Genomic DNA, 6,909 nt, shown 5'->3' on the forward strand with positions numbered 1-6,909 from the left:
TTACCGACATCTGGTGAAAATTTCATGTCATTAGCATCTCTAGTAATATATTTACTGAGAAAAATGGTGACGTGTTCAATACTTATTTTACCGTATGACCACCCCCCCCCCAAAAGAAAAGCTTACATTATTAATATTGTGCATATGTTTCACAACAAAATGTTAACTACAWGTTTTAATTTGTATTTCTGTTCCTAAGGGGCTGCTCTTGTCAGAGTTGCTGCAGATGAACAGGAAGATATGCATCAGCAACACTGTGAGGCAAAATATGCATAAAGACCTGATCTGCTCTGACAACCATCTGCTCTGAATGGAGCTGTCTGCAAAATGGAAAGTMGATGACAACAAGCGTTTGATTTTCTGTATTAGTAGATAAAACTGACTTGACCAAACCCGTCTCCAAACCTGAACTTTGCTTCATTGCCAGTTGGCAAACTTCAGCTTTTACAGCTGTCATGTTGCAGAGAGATGAACACTCGTCAAAGTATTCAACTTAGCGGTTGTTCTCTTCATCCTRGTATTGATGGGTTGCTGATGGTATATAAACGTCAAATGCAGCCTCATTTCCTTATAATGATTCGATGTCCAAATGCCTAACTTCTGTACCCTGTATGATTGTTGTAACAGCTATAATTGGGAGAAAGTTAAAAGTTTTATTTGTGTTCAGAAAGCAGTGTCACAAGGGAGTTAATTTAAAAAAAACTTACACAAAAAAGCTATCAAAAATAGATTAACAATCTACAGCTAAAAACAGGAAACAGACAACAATACAAGTGTTTGTGACCACTTTCCAACAGGTAAGGATAGTATCGTTTAAACCACATTTTRAGATATTTTATTGGATAGTTACTTGAATTTGGGTTTACAGAATCTAAATTAATTATTTACAAATAGATCCAAACACAGAAATAACAGGGGTTAACTCGTTAGCATTAGCTGTGGCATTGTTGTCATAGGCTAATTACTTAAAACAGCACAATTCATTACTCAGCCAGGCAGAAACAAGTTGACAGCATTTTATAGCTTTTTTTTGGATCCAAAATTGTAACCCAACCTGAAAAAAAATGTAGACTTCGTGGCTTGTTGAAAGCTTTCATCTGGCTTGTTGTATAAGGTCTGCAGCACCAGATATTTTATGTCAGTCATCTCAACACCAGGTAAATCCTCCAAATTATATGACAAGTCTTTTTTATTAAGACAATCATGAATCATATCCTGATTGTACGCATATTTTTTCGTGATCCCTCGTCTGTGCCAGCCCATTTAGGACATTAACATACTCACTGTGATCCATTTTGCTGTGCTTTGAAATGGAGCCTGTCCCTTGTGTGTATTTACTTAAAAGTGCTAAAAGTTAAAAGTAACAAAACTAACTAAATTGAGTAAAATGCTAGCAAAAAGTAAAAAAAGTCTAGTTAAAAATAGCAAAACAGACAAAACTTAAAGTAACTAAATGCTAACTCAAAGCCTCAAAATGCTCATCATATGCTAAAAGCAGCAAAATGTAACATTTAAAAAAGGAACAACTAGATATTAATTTGGGACGGAGTTAGGTAAAATGTTCACATGGCCTTTTTTTGATTCATATATTATTTTTAATTATTTCAAGATGGTGAAAACTACGGAGCCCGCGAGGGGACATGGGAGATTTTTTTTTCTTTTGCATTACTTTTGTGTTCCCTCGCAAAAGTCGTTAAACACTGTTGTGCCTGCCGGTTTATTAACAAACTCACATGTTCACCATCAGCGAGTTAGCCTACTGCCTTAATTCAGCTTCAGAATGAATATATCACACAGCCACACATAGTATGTCATATGCCGATATTTTAACACAGTACAGCCACGCAACGTCAATGTCAATTTCACGAACTTGTGGCGACACATCCTGTTTTGGTAACCGGATATTTCAAAACAAAAGTCTGATTTAATTCAGTTCATGTACAAAACAATCTTTTGCGTTGGAARGCAAAACYATTTTGCAAGGTAACGCAAAAGTATTGCGWGGTAACGCAATACTATTGCGTGTGAACGCAAAKGAAAAAAATCTCCCCATGTCCTCTRGCGGGTTCCGTAGAAAGCCATGTTTCTTTTTTTTTAATAAAATCGTTTTCATTGTGAAAAAAACACACTCCTCTATGACATTAAAAAAACATTTAATTTTTTTCTGAGTCCTTTTTTGCTGCATTTTTTGTGAGACTAACAATGGCAGCACTCCAGATTTCCCTCTTCAGCAGTTTGCCAGCTACCGTGACTTCTCTCTCCAGCAGTCAGTTAAGTGTCTCAGTGGGTTTCAAAAGACTCTTCCTACGTTGCCTCAATAAATGGCTGCTTTAATTCGACAATACGTACTTATTGACACTCAGAGTCTGCCCGGTTTGTGTGACCTGCGTTTGCATGCGAGTCTAGTCCCCATTATTAAAGACACTTATTGATTAGAGAGGGTTTAGTTTCTCAGCGGCTCCCAAGTGGTCGGATCGTTTCCATGGAAACGTGACAGGCTCGCCGTGGAGCGAGGGCCTTGGTTGCGATCAATGCTGAAAAGACAGCTATTCACATATGCGTGCACACACATGCACACACATGCACACACGTGCACACGTGCACACCACCTAGCAGACTATGAAGAGGTCTGACTGTTTGTTTTCATAGCAACCAGTGATGTACATTCAGACTGTGTCACTTTACAGTTAGTAGGTTATTAACTGTACTGTGCTGTGAAATATAATCCTTTTTTTACCCTGCTGTATGAAACAGAAACTAATGGAAACCAGTCAACTTTTAAAGCTGACTATTCAAGCTCACCTGCTAAGCTTTCCAACCTGCTTCATTACCTGTGATCAGTACCAGACTTAGTTTTATGTTTGTTTGATTGTTTCTTTTTTGTTTGTTTGTTTTGTTTTGGCTTCCTCCTTATATTTATTTATTTATTTATTTATTTATTTTTTGTTTAGAGTGCCCTGAGACAACATTTTTTTGTGATTTGGCGCTATATAAATGATTTGAATTGAATTGAACTGAATTTTGTTTTTATGACCGTTTTGTTATTCTCCCAAAAATAGCACTGTTCATTCCTTGAAAAAAAAATGCTATTTTTTTTTTTGTTGTTGAACAATATTTATTAATTTATTTGAGAAATTTTATCCTCAATATGCAGTTACATCACAAAATACAGTCAGAACAAAAAAAAAACGAATAGCGACCCTATAATGCACTCAAAAAAAAATTCCAGCCAAGTAAAATTTGTATATACTTTCCACAATGATGTGTCACAGTAAAAATAAAAATAAAATGTACTACTATACCAACTGAAGACAACTAATATTCATAATTATACCCAACCAAAGTAGTCATTGACCTAATGAATGGCCCATCAATGGTCCATAAATCTGTAAACAGATCTAGTTTCAAATGAAGTTTTGCTGTAATTTTTTCCATTATGTAAACATTATTCAAACCTTTTGAAGTGTGGGAGGCAGTGCTTGAAACCAAGAATGTGTTATCATTTTCATCGCCACCATAAAACAGATTTGGAGTATCTTAACTTCCTTTTTTTTCAGTCCTCCTCTTMGCATCAAACCCAAAATATAGCATTTAGGATCAAATGGCAAATTAGATTTTAACATAGTTTGAACTTCTCCTTGAATTCCTTGCCAGTAAGATAGCACAGTAAGAAAAACTGCTAGTTTCATTATTTGTTCATGCTTTTTCTGGCGTCGTTCTCATGCAAACATCTACAAGGTTGTATTTATTTTTTTATTATTTTTGTTAACGTTTTCTTGAGTTACACTCCTGGATGTACTATAGTTTTTGAAATGTGAACTCGGAGCTGAATTATGTTTCAATTATGGCATTTTTTTTTCTCCTAACAAACATCCCAAACCTAATTTCCTGAAGCTAACATGGTCAATGTTTTGACAAATAATAAATTCATTTACACATCTGAAAGTCAAGCAGTGTGAGTTCAATTTGTTCTCATTACATTTGTTCTTGACTCTGAAAATGTCTGCATCAGATTCAAGYCACTGAAAGCCCACAGAACCATTTATGACAAACACAGAAGCCATAAAGCTCTTTAGGGATGCAGGAGATCCACATTCAGAACGTTGCACCTGAGAGTTCCAGGTCAGTTGTACATATATATAGAGCAYCCTTGTTTGCAGTTTTCATTTGGGAAAATCTCCAGAGGCTGCCTGAATATAGTTGTTATTGTGCTGAAACAGTAGTAAATATCCAGCTGTGCAAGGAGGCCTGAGCTGCCTAATTTCTGTTAGTCGTATTAATAGCAGCTTTTGAATATTTAATGATGCAGTCTCTAATTACATAACTGAGCTGCAACATTAATGTTGTGGTTAAATAATGTTGGGGGTGGCAAAAAAAGGCTCTTGAAAAGCTACCCACATTTATTAATTCAGTTATAATAAACATAATCCAGTGACTGAACATCATTCATCAGTCATTTGATTCATTTTCATATAAATGTATTTATTAGTATCGATAAACGATAACAATTACCAAAAAGTACAATTAATGATGGGTTTTTTTCTGACATTCGCTCAAATTATAGGTAGCCTATTAGCAACCATTATTTCTCTGCCTATTGGAATGGTTTCACACAGGCACAAATGTACAAAAAATTAAACGAAAAACAAAATGCGTCCACACAGTCGGTATTGGGTGGGACTCACGCTGATCTGTTGCTATAAATAGCTTAGCTCGGGAGGTTGTTGTGGCAACCCACAAACTGAAACAAACTGATGCCAGGGTTGGAAAGCTCGGCTCATCAAAGAGAGAAAGCGTGGAGTTGAGCGGGGTGGRGGGACTGACAAAAAAAAGGAAGTTCAGAGAGTAGAAAAAGTTCAGACAGAGAGCCAAAGACAGCAGCGCTACAGGAAGCTGGACAGATAATAAGAGATCAGGAGCAGAAAGACAAGTTCAAAACAGTGAAGTTAAAGTGTGATGATGAAACACAGAGAGATGAGATGAGAATATTTTTGAAAAAAATGCGGAATAAGAAATAAAGCTGGAAGAAAACCAAGCAAGAACAAAAATGGACTTTTAAAGAAAGGGAAAAGAGGAAAAGTAAAGCTTAAGTATTAAAAAAGGCAAATGCAATAATTAAAAAAAACATGCACAGACATAAACTGTGTATCTGTTACATGTAATACTTATTGTCATTGAAAAATATAAACATTCTGAGTTTGACATCTTGTGCATTATTTTTGAAGTCTGCAACTTTGTCATTTCTTCATGTTTAGGRTGCCTTCAAACCAGAGCTGGCTTGTGCCATAGGCAGTAGAGGCAAATACTAAGGGCACCGTCCATATAAGGGYCACCAAAAGTGGGGGACGAAATACATATTTTATAACATTTTATCAGTCAGGAAAATATTACCATTGGTTACTCAGGTTTATGAAGGTAACTTGTTCTGTGAGTTTCTCATCTGCTTTGTTACAACATGGAGGTGTTATATGGTGCAGAATTTATCTCATAATCAAAGTATCATCTGACAGTCAAGACTAACTACTGGTGCTCAGTGTGTAAATAGAAAACAAAATAAAAAAATTGTGAAAGTTTCATTTATGATCTCAGATAAAGTTCAGGTTAAAGTCTGGTTTTCAGTTTTCTACCTTTGTTATGTTATAATGATTTAGTAAAAATGCTGTTCAAATGATTAGCAAATGCCGAATTTTGAGCAGATCTTTTACAATTTATTTTCCTATGTTTTCTCCTTTACTCTTGGATCCCCCCTACAACTGCTTCACTCCACACCAGCTGGTTATCTTTAACAGTTGTTCGTCATGATGTCAGCAAATGTTGGCATGACGTAGACTTCTAGTATTCTGTTTCCAATAAATTGTGTTCTTAACGATTTTAATTGGACAACCTGGTTTCGYAAGACAAATCTTTTTAATTTTGTTTGAATGTATGTATATTGGCAGTGAGACCTGTGGCACCAAATTGGCTATAGGGCCCAGACCTCCCTTGAAAGAAAGAGATTTGTGATCGTAATGAAATTTACCTGGTTAAATAAAAGTTAATAAAAATAATTCAATAGTTATCAGCATAAGATAATCTTGGTCTAAAACTCGGTGGCAAACCGATATGCATTCATAATAAAAAAAAATCCCAAGCTTTTATTAATAAACAGCTTTTTTTTCAGATCTGGAACCTGTGTCTGTATCTTTTCAACCATCATTTAATGACACYTCCCATCTGCAGCACAGAACACAATGAAGCCGACACGGAAAAAGGGAGAACGAATAAATATTTAGTCGAGAGCTTTCACATTAAGAAGTGTAAACAGCATTCCTCACAGTTGCGCTCTCCACATTATCTCCGTCTGTCCTGACACCCAATGTGCTGAATTTCTTAGATCTTTCASCTCGTATTGAACAAACTCTGACAGATTCTTAAAAGGTGGTAATGATTCTAGAAAAAAACATGATTTAGTCATTCCTGTACTCTTACAGACAGTCTGCATCAGTCCATTGGCCATGAAAGAGAGATGCCTCAGCAGACCTGCACTAAGCCTCCAAGCTCCCAGACCAGCACAATGGCTGTCTGCTTTAATATGTGCAAAAAGACATTCATGCTGACATGAAGCTTTAACGGGATCACAAAAAGAGGAGCGAGCCTGGGTCACAGCTGGAGAGCCCGAGTTACCAGAGGGAAGGATTGATGTAGAGAGGGCAAAGGGGGAGAAGGAGGTGATAAAAAAGAGGAGCTGGGTCAAAGAGGAGAGAACAGTGTAAATATGGGGCAGTCAAATCGTGTCTCGAGTGGGGAACAGGGAGGAGTGTGCATGAGAGCATCAGAGAGGGAGGGRATGAAAGCGTGATGTGAGGATGTTCCGCTGAGATGTGGGCTTAAGGAAGAGAAAGACTGTGGTGGTGGTGGTGGTGGTGGGGG

This window comes from Austrofundulus limnaeus, unplaced genomic scaffold (genome assembly GCF_001266775.1).
Source record: "Austrofundulus limnaeus strain Quisiro unplaced genomic scaffold, Austrofundulus_limnaeus-1.0 Scaffold13, whole genome shotgun sequence".
NCBI lineage: Eukaryota > Metazoa > Chordata > Actinopteri > Cyprinodontiformes > Rivulidae > Austrofundulus > Austrofundulus limnaeus.